Source organism: Ascidiella aspersa, chromosome 3 (assembly GCF_963924565.1).
Source record: "Ascidiella aspersa chromosome 3, kaAscAspe10.2, whole genome shotgun sequence".
In the NCBI taxonomy this organism is placed as follows: Eukaryota; Metazoa; Chordata; class Ascidiacea; order Phlebobranchia; family Ascidiidae; genus Ascidiella; species Ascidiella aspersa.
The window spans coordinates 11,208,698-11,226,286 of NC_139449.1; positions in this window are offsets into that span (position 1 = coordinate 11,208,698).

The window sequence follows — 17,589 nt, forward strand, 5'->3', positions numbered from 1 at the left end:
AAGCTCGTTGGTTTTGGGCTGCTTCACCAACTTTTATTCCATAGGAAATTGCCTTTCTTTTCTCGTCAGTGCATAGTTTTTCTTTCAGCTTGTTGCTCCAGTCCCTGTGAAACTTACCTTCCGCTAAGGCCCTCTCTCTCATTTCGGCTCTGGCTTTTTGTCTCCGGCCTTTTTGTTTTAGCACAGGCCCTCTCTTTCTTTTCGGCTCTGGCTTTTTTGGTCTCCGGCCTTTGTTTAGCTCAGCTCTTTTTAATTTTGGCTGCGACTCATGGTCTTGGGCATACTCTCAACCTCAGATCCAGTGTTGTAAACAAATCGTAATAAATGTCCAAGTTGCAAATCAAGTCATTTAAAAACAAAAAAAAAAAATCACCGCAAAAATGTTTACAATATAAAACTATGTGAAGTTGAACTACAAATCAATGGTTATTTGAGTTAATCCATGTATATAAAAATTGCAGGACAATTATCAAAATTAGTAAAGTTATTTCAATTCAAGTAACAAGCCCATTTTACCCAAACGTTCGGCTAGAAAGCATTTTGACGTGAAATAAGCAATCAACTACTTTAACGAAAACAATTTTTAGGAAATACCAAAGTCCAAGTAAAGTCGATTTGAAACACAAAAAATCCCAAAATCAAGTCATTAATCAGCGTTGAAGAAAACATGGCGGTTAAAAATATAATTGACCTATTTAAATAATTAAACGCAATAAATATTGATTATATTTTCGAGTGACAAACATCTTGAAACAAGCATTAAGGAGACAAAATAATTTTCTTTTTATGTTTTATCGCTTTTATCTTTACTTGATTTTTACACTGATGATGGCATGAGTTATTGCTGAAACGTCTGTAAATTGCGTAATATCGATTTAATCGAATATTATGACTTTGATATTTTTATTGAAATTATCAAAAGAATTACATGTAAAGATGAGGTAATTATTAAACATATCAACAAATATATTTAAGTACATTTAGGTTCATGTCAAGTCGTTCTTTTTGAAGTTTCAAGTCACTTTCAAGTCTAAAAATCGAGTAAACCAAATCAATATTTGCTATATTAAAGCTAAATGTTTCGATCAAGTACTGTTTATTTAAAAAAACACCGACTTTAGTCAAGGGATTTTCTTTTGTATTTGCAACACTGAACAAGCAGTCATTTACCAATTGCTCGGGGTATTTGGCACGCGACTTTTTTTGCTTAGAACATCATGGTTCTGGCTTATTGGCTCGGGACTCTTTATTTCTGCTCAGGTCATATTGGCTCTGGCTTATTGGCTCGGAACATTTCTTTATGCTCAGGCCATTTAGGCTCTGGCTCATAGGCTCGGGACTCTTCATTTTTCCTCAGGCCCATTTGGCTCTGGCTCATTGGCTCGGGACTCTTCATTTTTGCTCAGGCCATTATGGCTCTGGCTCATTGGCTCGGGACCCATTATGTTTGCTTGGTCATTACGACCCCGAAATCATTGGCTCAGGTCCTATTGTAATATCACCCTCCTGTCTGTATGACCCGAATAACAAATAGAAATGGAAATATTGAAACAAATTGAAAGTAGTACGACATACCGCGATACAACGAAATCAGACTGAAAAATGTTACCATTTCAGGAAACATATGACACAAGAAAAATGTTCAGATAAGGTACAACATGTTTTCCAACAATACAGACAAGTGTGTGAGCCTTGGGCTAATTGTGTTTTAAGCACAGGCCGAAAATGTTCATAAAAAGTACAACATGTTTTCCAACGATACAGACAAGTGTGTTGGCCTTTGGCTAATTGTTTTTCAAGCACAGGCCGAAAATGTTCATTGAAAGTACAACATGTTTTCAACAATGCAGACAAGTGTGAGCGCCTTAGGCTAATTGTGCTTTAAGCACAGACCATCTCTTACTTCGGCTCTGGCTTTTTGGTGGCCGGCCATTTCAATTCAAGCACAGGCCCTCTCTCTCACTTCGGCTCTGGCTTTTAGTCTCCGGCCTTTTTATTTTAGCACAGGCCCTCTCTCTCATTTTGGCTCTGGCTTTTGGTCTCCGGCTTCTTTTATTTTAGCACAGGCCCTCTCTCTCACTTCGGCTCTGGCTTTTGGTCTCCGGCCTTTTTATTTTAGCACAGGCCCTCTCTCTCATTTCGGCTCTGGCTTTTTGTCTCCGGCCTTTTTATTTTAGCACAGGCCCTCTCTCTCATTTTGGCTCTGGCTTATGGTCTCCGGCCTTTTTTTATTTTAGCACAGGCCCTCTCTCTCATTTCGGCTCTGGCTTTTTGTCTCCGGCCTTTTTACTTTAGCACAGGCCCTCTCTCTCATTTCGGCTCTGGCTTTTTTTATTTTAGCACAGGCCCTCTCTCTCATTTCGGCTCTGGCGTTTTGTCTCCGGCCTGTTTTATTTTAGCACAGGCCCTCTCTCTCATTTCGGCTCTGGCTTTTTGTCTCCGGCCTTTTTGTTTTAGCACAGGCCCTCTCTTTCATTTCGGCTCTGGCTTTTTTGGTCTCCGGCCTTTTTTTTTTTTAGCTCAGCTCTTTTAATTTTTGCTGCGGCTCATAGTATTGGGCCTATTCTCATTTACCCTCAGATCCAGTGTTGTAAACAAATCGTAATAAATGTCCAGGTTTCAAATCAAGTCATATCAAAATAAAACAAAAAATTACCGTAAAAATGTTTACAATATGAAACTATGTGAAGCCAAACTACAAATCAATGGTTATTTGAGTTATCCCATGTATATAAAAATTGCAGGCCAAATATCAAAGTTATTTCAATTCAAGTAACAAGCCCATTTTACCCAAACGTTCGGCTAGAAAGCATTTTGACGTGAAATAAGCAATCAACTATAATGAAAACAATTTTTAGGAAATACCAAAGTCCAAGTAAAGTCGATTTTAAACACAAACAAGCCCAAAATCAAGTCATTAATCAGCGTTGAAGAAAACATTGCGGTTAAAAATATAATTGACCTATTTAAATAATTAAAATCAATAAATATTGATTATATTTTCGAGTGACAAACATCTTGAAACAAGCATTAAGGAAAAAAAAAATTTCCTTTCAACAAATATATTTCAAGTACATTTATGTTCATGTCAAGTCGTTCTTTTTGAAGTTTTAAGTCTAAAAATCGAGTAAACCAAATCAATATTTGCTATATTGAAGCTAAATCTTTCGATTAAGTACTGTTTATTTAAAAAAACACTGACTTTAGTCAAGCGATTTTCTTTTGTATTTACAACACTAGACAAGTAGTCATTTCCCAATTGCTCGGGGTATTTGGCACGCGACTTTTTTTGCTCAGAACATCATGGTTCTGGCTTATTGGCTCGGGACTTTTCTTTTTGCTCAGACATTTTGGCTCTGGCTTATTGGCTCGGGACTTTTCTTTTTGCTCAGGCCATTTAGGCTCTGGCTCATTGGCTCGGGACTTTTATATTTTGGCTCAGGCCAATTAGGCTCCGGCTCATTGGCTCGGGACTCTTCATTTTTGCTCAGGCCATTTTGGCTCTGCCTTATTGGCTCGGGACTCTTTTTATTTGTGCTCAGGCCCATTTGGCTCTGGCTTATTGGCTCGGGACTCTTTTTAATTTTGCTCAGGCCCATTTGGCTCTAGCTTATTACCTCGGGACTCTTTTCATTTTTGCTCAGGCCATTATGGCTCTGGCTCATTGGCTCGGGACCCATTATGTTTGCTTGGCCATTACGACCCCGAAATCATTGGCTCAGTACCTATTGTAATATCACCCTTCTGTCTGTGTGACCCGAATAACAAATAGAAATGGAAATATTGAAACAAATTGAAAGTAGTACGACACACCGCGATACAACGAAATCAGACTGAAAAATGTTACCATTTCAGGAAACATATGACACAAGAAAAATATTCAGAAAAAGTACAACATGTTTTCCAACAATTCAGACAAGTATGTGAGCCTTTGGTTAATTGTGTTTTAAGCACAGGCCGAAAATGCTCATAAGAAGTACAACATGTTTTCCAACGATACAGACAAGTGTGTGAGCCTTCGGCTAATTGTGTTTTAAGCACAGGCCGAAAATGTTCATAAAAAGTACAACATGTTTTCGACAATACAGACAAGTGTGTGAGGGTGTGCCTTAGGCTAATTGTGTTTTAAGCACAGGCCATCTCTTACTTCGGCTCTGGCTTTTTGGTGTCCGGCCTTTTTTATTTTTGCACAGGTCCTCTCTCTCATTTCGGCTCTGGCTTTTTGTCTCCGGCCTTTTTAGTTTAGCACAGGCCCTCTCTCTCATTTCGGCTCTGGCGTTTTGTCTCCGGCCTTTTTTATTTTAGCACAGGCCCTCTCTCTTATTTCGGCTCTGGCTTTTTGTCTCCGGCCTTTTTGTTTTAGCACAGGCCCTCTCTTTCATTTCGGCTCTGGCTTTTTTGGTCTCCGGCCTTTTTTTTAGCTCAGCTCTTTTAATTTTTGCTGCGGCTCATAGTATTAGGCCTATTCTCATTTACCCTCAGATCCAGTGTTGTAAACAAATCGTAATGAATGTCCAGGTTTCAAATCAAGTCATATAAAAATAAAACAAAAAATCACCGTAAAAATGTTTACAATATAAAACTATGTGAAGCCAAACTACAAATCAATGGTTATTTGAGTTATCCCATATATATAAAAATTGCAGGCCAACTATCAAAGTTATTTCAATTCAAGTAACAAGCCCATTTTAACCAAACGTTCGGCTAGAAAGCATTTTGACGTGAAATAAGCAATCAACTACTTTAACGAAAACAATTTTTAGGAAATACCAAAGTCCAAGTAAAGTCGATTTGAAACACAAACAAGCCCAAAATCAAGTCATTAATCAGCGTTGAAGAAAACATTGCGGTTAAAAATATAATTGACCTATTTAAATAATTAAACGCAATAAATATTGATTATATTTTCGAGTGACAAACATCTTGAAACAAGCATTAAGGAAACAAAAAAATTTTCCTTTTGTTTTATCGCTTTTATCTTTACGGGATTTTTACACTGATGATGGCATGAGTTATTGCTGAAATGTCTGTAAATTGCGTAATATCGATTTAATCGAATATGATGACTTTGATATTTTTATTGAAATTATCAAAATAATTACATGTAAAGATGAGGTAATTATTAACCATTTCAACAAATATATTTCAAGTACATTTAGGTTCATGTCAAGTCGTTCTTTTTGAAGTTTCAAGTCTAAAAATCGAGTAAACCAAATCAATATTTGCTATATTAAAGCTAAATGTTTCGATCAAGTACTGTTTATTTTAAAAAACACTGACTTTAGTCAAGAAATTTTCTTTTGTATTTACAACACTGGACAAGCGGTCATTTGCCAATTGCTCGGGGTATTTGGCACGCGACTTTTTTTGCTCAGAACATCATAGTTCTGGCTTATTGGCTCGGGACTTTTCTTTATGCTCAGGCCATTTAGGCTCTGGCTCATTGGCTCGGGAATTTCATATTTTGGCTCAGGCCATATAGGCTCTGGCTCATAGGCTCGGGACTCTTCATTTTAGCTCAGGCCATTTTGGCTCTGGCTTATTGGCTCGGGACTCTTTTTATTTTTGCTCAGGCCATTTTGGCTCTGGCTTATTACCTCGGGACTCTTCATTTTTGCTCAGGCCATTTTGGCTCTGGCTTATTGGCTCGGGACCCATTATGTTTGCTTGGCCATTGCGACCCCAAAATCATTGGCTCAGATCCTATTGTAATATCACCCTCCTGCCTGTGTGACCCGAATAACAAATAGAAATGGAAATATTGAAACAAATTGAAAGTAGTACGACATACCGCGATACAACGAAATCAGACTGAAAAATGTTACCATTTCAGGAAAAATATGACACAAGAAAAATGTTCAGACATGTTTTCCAACAATACAGACAAGTGTGTGAGCCTTTGGCTAATTAAGTTTTAAGCACAGGCCGAAAATGTTCATAAAAAGTACAACACGTTTTCCAACAATACAGAAAAATGTTTAAGCGTCTTTTTTCCGAACATCATAGCTCTGGCTTATTGGCTCGGAACTTTTCTTTTTGCTTAATCCATTTAGGGTCTGGTTCAATGGTTCAGGACTTTTATATTTTTGCTCAGGCAATTATGGCTCTGTCTCATTGGCTCGGGACCCGTGTTTGCTTGGTCATTACGATCCCGAAATCATTGACTCAGGACCTATAGTGTAATATCACCCTTCTGTCTGGTTGACCCGAATGACAAATAAAATGGAAATATTTTATCAAACTGAAAGTATTACGACACATCGTAATACAACAAAACCAAACTCCAAAATGTAAAACCATTTAAGAAAACAGGACAGAAGAATAATTTCAGAAAAAATAGAACATGTTTTATATTGGTAACTTTGTGCTACCGTTTTTTTATGTATGGCAGGCCCTCCCAATCTTTGGCTCTGGCTTTTCATATGTTATCTCCTTACAAAAGTATTTTGAATAATATTTGTAATTTAAGTATGTCGTCCTGTATAAAGACAAGATATCTTGTAATTTATTTAGAAACGTTTCACGATTTATAATGAAATCAAAAACATGGAATTGTGCTATATAAAATTTACCTGATTCCTAGGAAATTTGGGTAAAAATAATTTTCGATTTACTTGTGATACCTAAAAAGTAAATGAAGAACTTTTTGGTTGTGGGTGTATATTTAATTTACAACAGTATTTCGGACGAAAACACCTTGCTGCATGCTGCATTAAGTGAATTAACTGGCTTTAGAAAACATTTTGTATAGTACTGCATATATATATAATCATCCATGGATTGTTCATAGTAGCAAAATTTAACCATACACCTAAACCAAACGTTTTGTCCTACTTTGATTTGTTTTTTCCACAAAAGAAGGAAATATGTAGAAGGTTTAGTTATTTAGCTTAGCCTTAGGCAGTATAAACTGTTTCAGTACTTCGACAACAAATTGTGTTACAATATAAATCCAACAAAAAATAGGCATTGCAAATTATAAAGCACTTTTAAACTCCGCTCGCCTTATGCAACTACATTTTCAGAAGAACGCGAGACTTCAATAGGAAATAGTCATAATTACGGATAAATTAATTGTCAATATAACAAATATCTTGAAATAATGGTTCTTAAAATTTTAGTATGTGTAGAAAGAAAAGAAAAAAAATAGCACTTCGGTACATGCCATTCCATTTCAATCATCATAACAATCACCCCTACTGCAAGACGAGACAATATATAGGTAAATGTCATAGGATAGTACTGTAAGTTATCTAAACAGGAGTTTAATTGACAGTGTGCAGTTAAGCTTCGTATGCGAGCCTGCATGTTTTTTATATGAATGTATATTGTCTGAAATTACAATAGTTCTGCGAAACACCTTAAGAATTTCTGGAGGTACACAGTTTGAGAAATACGGATTTAGATAAAGGTAAAGGGCTTTATGTAAGGGCGTATCCAGAAATCCAAAGAGGGTCCCGAATTTTTAACTTAGGGAATTCACTGTTTTCCGTCTGACGTTAATGGCGTCATAAAAAGTGACAGGTATGACGTAATAAAATAGCGATTGTAATGACGAACACGTTCGTCGTCGACACTCTTCACAGGCGCTAGTTGCGAAATCGCTTAGTGTGCAAATTTCAGGCGAAAAATGAAAACAAGTTCGCGAAATTTATGTGATTGACTTTGCTAGAACCATGTACGGGACTACGCTAAATTACAAGCACGTCTTTCACACCTGCAATTCTAAACGAAGATTGTTTTCCAGGGTGTTATGCGATTAGCGCAACATCTTCGCCAAGCTGTGAGCCAAGTTAGCTGAAATACAAGCACGTCTTACACCAACAATATTAGCGCGGACAGCGAGAAACACCAGCACCGCCTAACTCGACGTTTTGAGCGAGAAAGAAATCGAAGACCGCTTGATTTATTGCTGTTAATTGTCGAACACGCGCTTGCAGCCAACCCGAATGAATGAAAGGCGAAAAAGAAAAAATATCCTGCGTTTTCGATTGACCAAATAAGAAAAGAAAAACAGCGTTTGCATTTCATTTTGGTTTCGCATTAGCTTAAGACGCGTGACCCAATAACATTAAAAACATTGCCGCTTCCGACGATGAGTTAAACCTCGACGAAAACGAACAAAAAACGATAATATCACCTACCAAAAGGAGGATCCGAAAAAAATGACAAAAAAAAATTAGTTTCAAATTTATATTACATAAAAGCGTTAAACACATGTTGTGCAATTACTTTTTTGAGCTTAAAACTGGAATCGAGACCTTCTGGTAACAAGCAAATTGCCTCAAATTCTTCGGGTTTCTTAGTTTTGTCTCTAATTTAAATACTATGTTCGCCTAATGAATGTATAAACTGCGGCATGTTCAAGCGATAACAAAGGCAAGGAAAAACACGGTTAACCAAGAGTTGCGATAAGGGTGCAAATTTTTTTTTGACATTTGGCATCACCGCAGGGCGATGCCAGAGTATTATATGTGGCTACACTTGTCTCCCTTTCTTATTCTATTTCGGAAAACTTTTTCAATAGATAAGCTGTTTTTAAGCGAACTCATGTGCAAACATGCAGATCAAAACCCGTTTAAATTCGCGAAGCATGAAAAAATTCATGTATTTGGTTAAATTGGTAGGAATTTTAAAGTGGCATTTAGCCGCATAACAGATTCGTATAATTGCTCGATATAATGGTATTCATAGTCCAATTTAGTGGAAATCGAACATACTTTTGCTGCCAAGCGTTCCATAAATTGTAAAATTGAAACAAAAATTATTGTCGTAAGAACAATTTTACATTTAATAAAAAGGTTTGCCAAGGTTCTGAGTCGCACAGTCAAACATACCATATTATGCATCGACCTTTTATGCTATTAAGATTTGATTAACAGAGAGACAGGAACGAAGCAAATCCCAAACAAAGTTTTCCTAGGCGCGAACTTTTTTTTAGAATGTTAGAACAAAATTAATGCCCGCCAACTGTAGGGTTGGATGTAGGGGGTTGAAAGAATAAATTAGATTAAGTGTGTGTGGAAATAACTAATTTTTTGGTAAAATGAGTTTTCGAAAAATTGCATTCATTTTTTTGGAACCAATTTCTTGGTTTTATGGTTGATTGTTCGGCCGGCATAGTCGCCAGCATTCAGCTATACTGCTGTCCTCTATAATAAGAAAGGAAGAGCCGATTATACGAAGGTTTACGAGTTTGCAAAGTCTGTCTACTAACGAAACCTTTACAAAAGTCAGCTCTTTAAAATTTGACGAATGAAACAATTAGTTAACGTGGTGGCGTGATATTTACGCAAACTTCGCACAGCTCTATTTTACCGTAAAACTTCTTTGCAACAATGGTGGTCACCGGATAGTGTCTCATCGAAGAAGATATAAGAATCAAATCAAAATGGGAAGCGTATCCAATTCCGCCATTTATATCGGTTAATTGAAAGTGATAGCGTATAAGTGTACTGTACATACACGAGTGGGAAGTTCTAGATAAAGGCTTGTCGCTGCGGCGACACTTTTACGGTGCTTGCTTTGAATGTATAGTTAGCCTTTTAGTGTAGTGTCAGCGTTTTTTCGGGCGACCAATTACGTTTCGCGATAATCTTCGCCTAATAGTTAAGCGTCAATATAATTAGGTGTCTCGAAAAGCTAAATAGTTCTACCAATAATATATTTATGCACCTGTCAGGAACGACCACAGCATTTTTTACGAAACACTCCAGATATTTGACATCTCAAACTTTGAAACTTTTTGAAGGTATACAGATGTAATTCAGACAAAAAGCAGCACATGTGCATGTTGTGTCGGATCAAATTGGGTTGATCCGATTTAATCGACAGCTGATTTTTAAACTGATTTGTGCCCCGAGTCGAGTTTTAATGGCCCATTGATACAAACAAACAAACAATTTGTGCAGTTACGGGATCATGCAATGCCTAGCCCTAGAGGGATTACAAACAATGTTCTTCCGAAAAAGTCGAAGAGCTAGAATATTTTTTGACAGTCGATCAATGTTTGGCAACTGGTTTAAATTTTTCCCTGCAGTCACGAAAAGTACTTAAATGGCCAATAGACACTTGGGTTAACATCCATACCAGTAAACAATTGGGTATTGATTTTGTTACAAGTATAGGTTTGAACTGTTCAGCATTATCGTTTAGATGTAGTGCTACAATCGTCAATGCTCCACAGTTGACACATACGTTAACAACCCTTAAACATACCACGCAGAGCTAATGTAGTTACAACAAGATTATATTTATGTACCTGTCAGGAACTATCTTCGCGTAACATTACTGCAATTCGAACATCGTGTGTCGCACTTGTTCCACATCTACATGAAATACATTTCACTGACGAATTTATCATGTTTCCGGTTATTATAAACCAGGGGTCGGCAACCTTTTTCCAATCGCGGGCCAAACCAAACTTAAAAAGGTCTCTGCGGGCCGCACAAAATGATAACTAAGAATTGTGTTATTAACATATTAGAACAACTGTGAATCAGGCGGGCCTGGGATATTTTTTGCACTTAAAAACGTGATTAATTACATTTGCAGAGGCAGTAAATTGTTGACGCAAAGCGAATGAAAAGTGTAATAAAACTACTTTGAGGGAACGCGATAACATTTAAAGTTAATCTAGCTCAGTGTTTGTTAACTGTTTAAAGTCAAGACGCACCTGGCGAGCGTAGCGAGCGCGATTTTTATTTTGGTATACCGGTATTTCTTCTAAATTTAAGTTTTTATTACAATGCCGAAAGTAAAAAAACGTCTACCACGGCGCAACGGTAAAGAATTGCTGATCTATAGCTGAAAAGGCAGCATCAAAACGTAAACAAACCGGAGGTATAATGAACATTCGCGCGAAGCGCGAAAATTTTTCGCAGTTAAAATAGTCAAAAAGTATTTAAAATAGACTCGTGTCTAATTTGTCAAAGAGACGGCGGGCCGGATGAATTACTTCGGCGGGCCGATCCGGCCCGCGGGCCGTAGGTTGCCGACCCCTGTTATAAACGCTTGTTATAAAAATCAGACATAAACTTTTATGCGAAAAGGTGTATTTTTAAACGATATAGTAATAAGACATGTGGGAAACATCCATAGCAGTAAACAATTGTTTTTGTTACAAGTATACATGCATTGTTCAGCATTATCTGTGAGATATAGTTCGCCAATCGTTCAATACGCCACTGTTGACCCATACGTCATATGTTAGATTTGTAGATATCACGCAGAGCTAAATATTATACCACGATTATATTTACGTTACGTACCTGTCAGGGACGACCAGAGCATGTGGTTTGGGTTGAACGTCAGAATACAACCAACGTGGTGTAACATTGCTGCAATTCGAACATCGTGTGTTGCACATGTCCCACATCTACATGAAATACATTTTAGTAAAGAATTTTAGCAAATTTCCTGTTATAATAAACGCTTGTATGAAAAAAAGCAGACATAAAGCTTGTAGTAAATAGGTATAGTTTTAAACGGCATAATCCCGCAAAACAAAAAAATTCAACCATAAGCTGAAAAAAAAACATGATAAGGAATTTCAATACCACCGCTATTCTAATTTTTGCAACCTTTATTTTTGAGAGTGAACTACCAAAAGTAGATAAGGCGCTGTTTATCTGAAAATATGCTTTCAAATCGTATACGAAAAAAGTGACTTAAAACAATTAGCATTTACTAACATCAATAAAGAAATGTAACATGTATATTTCTATATATATTAAGTTGGCAATATGTAAGGCCCTGCGGGTCGGATCAGTTTGTAAACAGCTTTCGGGGCTTTTTTGATTTGTGTGCACCCAATGCGTCAACTCCTCCTTGTAAATTAAAATGTTTGCAAGTTTAAACCAAACAAACGCTATTTATCGCGTATACTTGGGTATTGCTTTTGTTAGTAGGAAGTGTTGCCGCATTTTGTTGCGAATTTGCGCAAATTTTTGAGACCTGGGCAGTTTTTTCACGAAAGTGTGGAGGCAAAAAAATATATAAAGTTGTTTTTTTAGTAAAATTCGTCTCCAGTCCTCTTCTGAAACCTATATAATCGCTATTTTGCAAGAATTATTAAATATAATACCTTAACTCAAGTACTACATTTTTTATTTTACTGAATGAACTGACAGCAGTTTAAACATACAATTGTTTTTACATTTTACACCAAAGTGGAAACGGAGAATAACCATACGCTAGAAACCCACAAAATATCATTGTATAATCTTCGGAGTTGTTGCGAAAAATAACTGAAGCTAAAAATACAAAGCACCAATGTCCGGTTTAATTTTCCAAATACTATTAAAATCCCTTTGCTATCTGTTAGCTCAGGGTGGTTCAAACCCAGGCCCGCGGGCCATTATTGTAATACATAAGTTGAGGGTTTAATCAAAGAAATTAACAGGTTTACTATCGCCCATCATGTTTTAATCCAGGGGTGGTAAGAACGCTTAATCTTGGTATGTGTTAGACCGGTTAGAGGTCGCAGTACGTCGTATATGGAACTTTATAAAAAGGGTGTTTTGCCAACTTGTAGCTGTAGGTTACATTTGCGTTTTGTTTTACGTCTTGGACCAGTAAACATAACATAAAAAGTACGACCCTATATAATTTTTTTTGCCACTTTAAGGTAAATGAACGATGAAATAGATAGCGCTTGGGGAAAGTATTGTTTTACAGGATTTTAGTGTGACTAAAGGTTAACGCCCTGGACCTTTCCATTGTGCGATTCTAGCCAAATAAATCTAGTTAAAAAACATTCTACGCTTATAAATGCAGTATTCTGTTGTCAAATACGCTATTTTTTCACCATTTTGCCAGCAGTCTCATTATCGCATTACTTTTTAACGATGCTTTTTTTGGTTATCTTTAAACGTTTCATGCCCCGACCTTACGAAAATCGTTGATCGCTCCTAGCACGCATGTCGCATATATAGCCTACTTTATGTGGCCCACCAAGTATATCAAAAAAATATTGTGGCCCGCGATGCTGTCAACCTTGGACCACCCTGTATTAGATTGCAATGGAGTACAATTTTCAGGACTTTGTGAGTGTGTGCGTGTTATATTCAAACAAATATAAATCGTTTTTATTGCATATGCGTCCCCAAATTGGCGCATAAAAAGACAGAAAAGTTTTTATGTATAATGAGACGCGGGTTGGACCCGGTTGCTGGTTTTTGGTCAGTTGTAAACAGGTTGCGGGCAGTTTATTTCAGTGTGGCACAGGCGTAAAACGCCAGAAATCTGACATCTTATCCTTGTAAAAAAATATATTGAAGGCATACAGATGTAATTCAGAAAAGATGCAGCAATACAAATCAAGCATGCATTTAAAAAAAACTGCGAGAGCTGATTTTTGCAAGGACTGAAATCGTTTCGTTTTATTTATGTCAGACCTAACTTGGTTTTCGCCGAATTAATCGACGGCTGACTTTTTAAACTGATTTCCTGCCCCGAATCGAGTTTTATGGCCCATTGATTCAAACAATTTGTGCACTTACTCTTACTTGATCACGCAATGCCCTGCGCTATAACCAAAAATGTTCTCCCGAAAAAGTCGAAGAGTGACAAAGTTTTTTGACAGTCGATCAGTGCTTGGCAACCGTTTTAACTCGCTGCGGACCTATAAGGTTTGAAAATTTTTAGCACAGGCACGAAAAAAATAATAAAATGGACAATAGATACGTGGATAAACAATTAAACATCCATAGCAGTAAATAAAAGGGTACTTTGTTACAAGTTGGCATGCATTTTCCAGTATTTATTCTGTATTAGACATAGTGCTCCAATCGTTCAACGCGCCACGAGTGACACATGTACATCACATGTTAGCAACCCTAGAGTATACCACGCAAGAGCCAAATAGTTATATCAAGGAAAGACCAGAACATGCGGTTTAGGTTGAAGGTTAGACTACAGCCAACGTCGCATAACATTGCTGCAATTGGAACATCGTGTGCCGTACTTGTTCCATATCTGCATAAAATACGTTTTATTAAATATTTTTTTTTAGTGTCTCCGGTTGTTATAAAATAAACGCTTATGAGAAAAAAAACATACACAAGGCTTTTATGCAAAAAAGGTGTATTTTTAGACGGTATAGTTTTGTAAAACAAAACTCGTGTTACGCAGAACAAGAAAAAAATCGATTAGGTTTAAAAAAAAAACATTAAAAGAAGGTTTTGAATACAGCCGCTATTCTAATTTTTGCTCGTGTTGCAACACGCAATACCATGTTTTATGAGAATGAAATAACAATATTACATAATGACGCAGGAATTATTTTATCGTTTGTGTGTGCGTTATTTTTTCTATATTTAAGCGTTTGTACTTCTGTTGTTATTTTTAATCTTCCTTTTTTATTTAGTAACCATCGCTTTTCCACTTTAGCACCTCGCCTTCACGTTTATACTTCTTATCTCGTTTTCCGTACTCTTATCTCGTTTTGGCACCTATTAGTTACTTTAGGAACTGACACCATTTTGTGGTTATTTGTGGAACCAGGGCGAAAAATAAGGAGTCAAGTTACGGGGAAGCCAGAACAAGATGCGAGACTATTGCAATTTACGTTTTTGTCATTTTTTAGGGCTAGGCCGATTTTATTAATTTCGTCTTATGTTGGTTTATTTACTTTGCGTCTATATTAATTCAGTTCAAAGGCACTTCATGTAGCGCTTGGCATCCGACAGGCCGTTACGTAGGGTTCCTGTAAATAATGGCGCTGTTTGACTTAAACAATTCGCATTTTCTAATTTATAACGGTTGATCGGTGCCAGAGTTAATCTATACCACTGCTTTGCAACCGTTTTTTACCCACGGCTTACAAGGTTTTCCCTTTGTCCAGCAAAACCCCGAAAAAAGTACCTCAATCGCCAATAGAAACGCGGGTAAACATATCGTCACGCTTATAACCAAATTGCCTAAGTCATTTTTTTATGATTTTTAGAGTTTTTGCCTAAGTCACTCCTTGTGGCCATTCCCCACCCATAGACCCCACCCATAGAAAAAAAGTCATTTTTTGCAAAAACGCATGGAAAATTACCTAAAAAAGGCCTAAGCACATTTTCTATGGAAGGGGATGGTAACAAGGAGAGTCTGAATCAAAACTTTAAAAATCAGTAAAAATGACTGAGGCAATTTGGTTATGAGCGTGACGATATATACCAGTAAACAATTGATTTTATTATTTTGGATAGAAGTTGGCATGCAGTTTTCAAAATTGTGTCTTATATTCAGTGCGCCGATCGTTTAACGTCCCACTGTTGACACATACGTTAGCTACCCTTTTCAGTTATACCAAGACTATATTGATGTACCTGTCAGGAACGACCAACGCATGCTGTTGCAATTCGAACATACGTGCGAACTTTTTCCATATCTTTTTTTTTTCATATCTGTAATTTTCATTACGCTAAACAAGAAAAAGGGCATTTAGGTTGAAAAAACGTTTGAAGAAATCAGAGCCGGTATGCTATTTTGCTTATGATTTAACACGCAATAAAATTTGTTCGATTACAAAATCGTATACTTTATAAGAGTCAAAAAACAATATTTAGAGCTCTCTCTCTCTAGAGAGAAGCTGTTTGTCTGACGAGATGCTGTCAAACGTCGTTAACTAACGCGAAAAATTATTGAGACATGAAACAATTTGCTTTTACTTAATATGTATGTTTAGGCCTAATAATTAATTATCTCTTAGCTATAGTGCTACACTCGTTAAAAGCGCTACTCTAAGCACATACGCCAGATGTAAAAAAAACCTTAAATATAAAACGTATAGCTAATTTATACGAAGATTGTAATCATGTACCTTTCAGGAATGATGAGAGCATGCGGTTTGGGTAAACGCCAGAATAATCAACGTCGCGTAACATTGCTCCAATTCGAACGTCGTGTGCAGCACTAGTTCCATATCTGCCTCAAAAACAATTTAGTGAAGAACTTATCACGTTTCAGGTTATTACAAATGTTAGTTATAAAAACAGACAAACCAAACATCCTTTATAGTAAACAATTGGTTATTGTATTTGTTACGCATGTATTTTCCAGCATTATTTCTCAGATAGTGCGTCAATCGTTCAATGCGCCACTGTTAAAACATTCGTCATATATTAGCTACCATTGTATATATCACGTAGAGCTAAATATAACAAGGTTATATTTACGTATACCTTTTAAAAAACGACCAGAACAAGTACTTTGGTTAGTTGAACGTCAGAAAACCACTAATGTTGTCTAACATTACTGCAATTCGAACATCGTGTACACGCTTGCTCCATATCTGCCGGAAATACATCTTATTGAAGAATAAACTATGTTTCTTATATTTTGGTCATGATGTTAAACGTTCAGTCCCACACGCAACAAAATATCTTCGAACGTAGCGCAAAAAGTTTGAAAAACTTATTTTTTTTTAGGGTGAACTACCAATAAGAAATATGAAGCGGTTAGAGGCGAAAGACACCACTTATCTGACATCTCATAATTATAAACGTTGAACACGCATGAAAAAGCAAATCGCAAGAACTGCTAAAAAAAGTTTTGTACAATTTGTGTCGGACCAAATTGGATTTTCGCGATTTAATCGACGGCAGACTATTTAAGCGGATTTGTGCCCTTTATCAGCTTTTTATGGCCTATTGATGCAAACAAACAATTTGTTCAGTTACTGGATTTTTCGGCAGAATTTTATCAATGCTCGGCAACCGTTTTTACTCGCAGAGGACCTATATAATGTTTGACAATTGACAGTAGACACGTGGGTGAACAACTAAACATCCATAGCAGTAAACAATGGGTCTGTTTTTGTTACAAATTTGTATGTATTTTCAGGATTATGTCTCAGAGATAATGCTCCAATCGTTTAATGCGCCACTGTTGACAGTTCATACGCTGTATGTTAGACACCTTAGAATATACCACGCAGAGCTAAATACCTCTATTATATTTATGTACCTGTCGGGAACGACCAGAGCATGCACTTTGGTTGAACGTTAGAGTTTATCACGTTTTCGGGTATTAAAATACTTGTTAGAAACACGTTGTAGCGCAAAAAAGTTTTAAAAATCCCATATGAGAGTGAAGTATCAATACTATACATATAGTGCGCTGTGAGTCTAAAACGATGCTTTCAAATGTAATAAACCACGTAAGAAATAAATAAGATTTAAAGCAAACATTTACTTGAATTGTCATATTTAGGTTTTATGCCGTTGCTGCATAGCTGTATACATTATTGATTGGCTAATAGCCTGTTGAATGATGTTTTAAATAAACATAACATTAAACAGGGGGTTTAGAACAAAAATAGTTATTCGTTTATTTTAACTTGGATTGTTGCATACGGTTTAAACGACAGTCTTGGTGAAAGTTTTATTGTTGTTAATTTTATGACTATATCACACTTGAAAAAAGCTCTAGTAAAAACAGACTGCGGAAAAAAGCACACGGCGGCACACTGGTGAAGCAGTGGAACCCTCATTTATCCGACGGTAAATTTTGAGGTGCTGTTTTTTAAGTAGAACAAGAAAGGGCTGATTGTGTACATCACCAATAGGGCCAAATCTAGCGACCACCACTTTGTTTGTT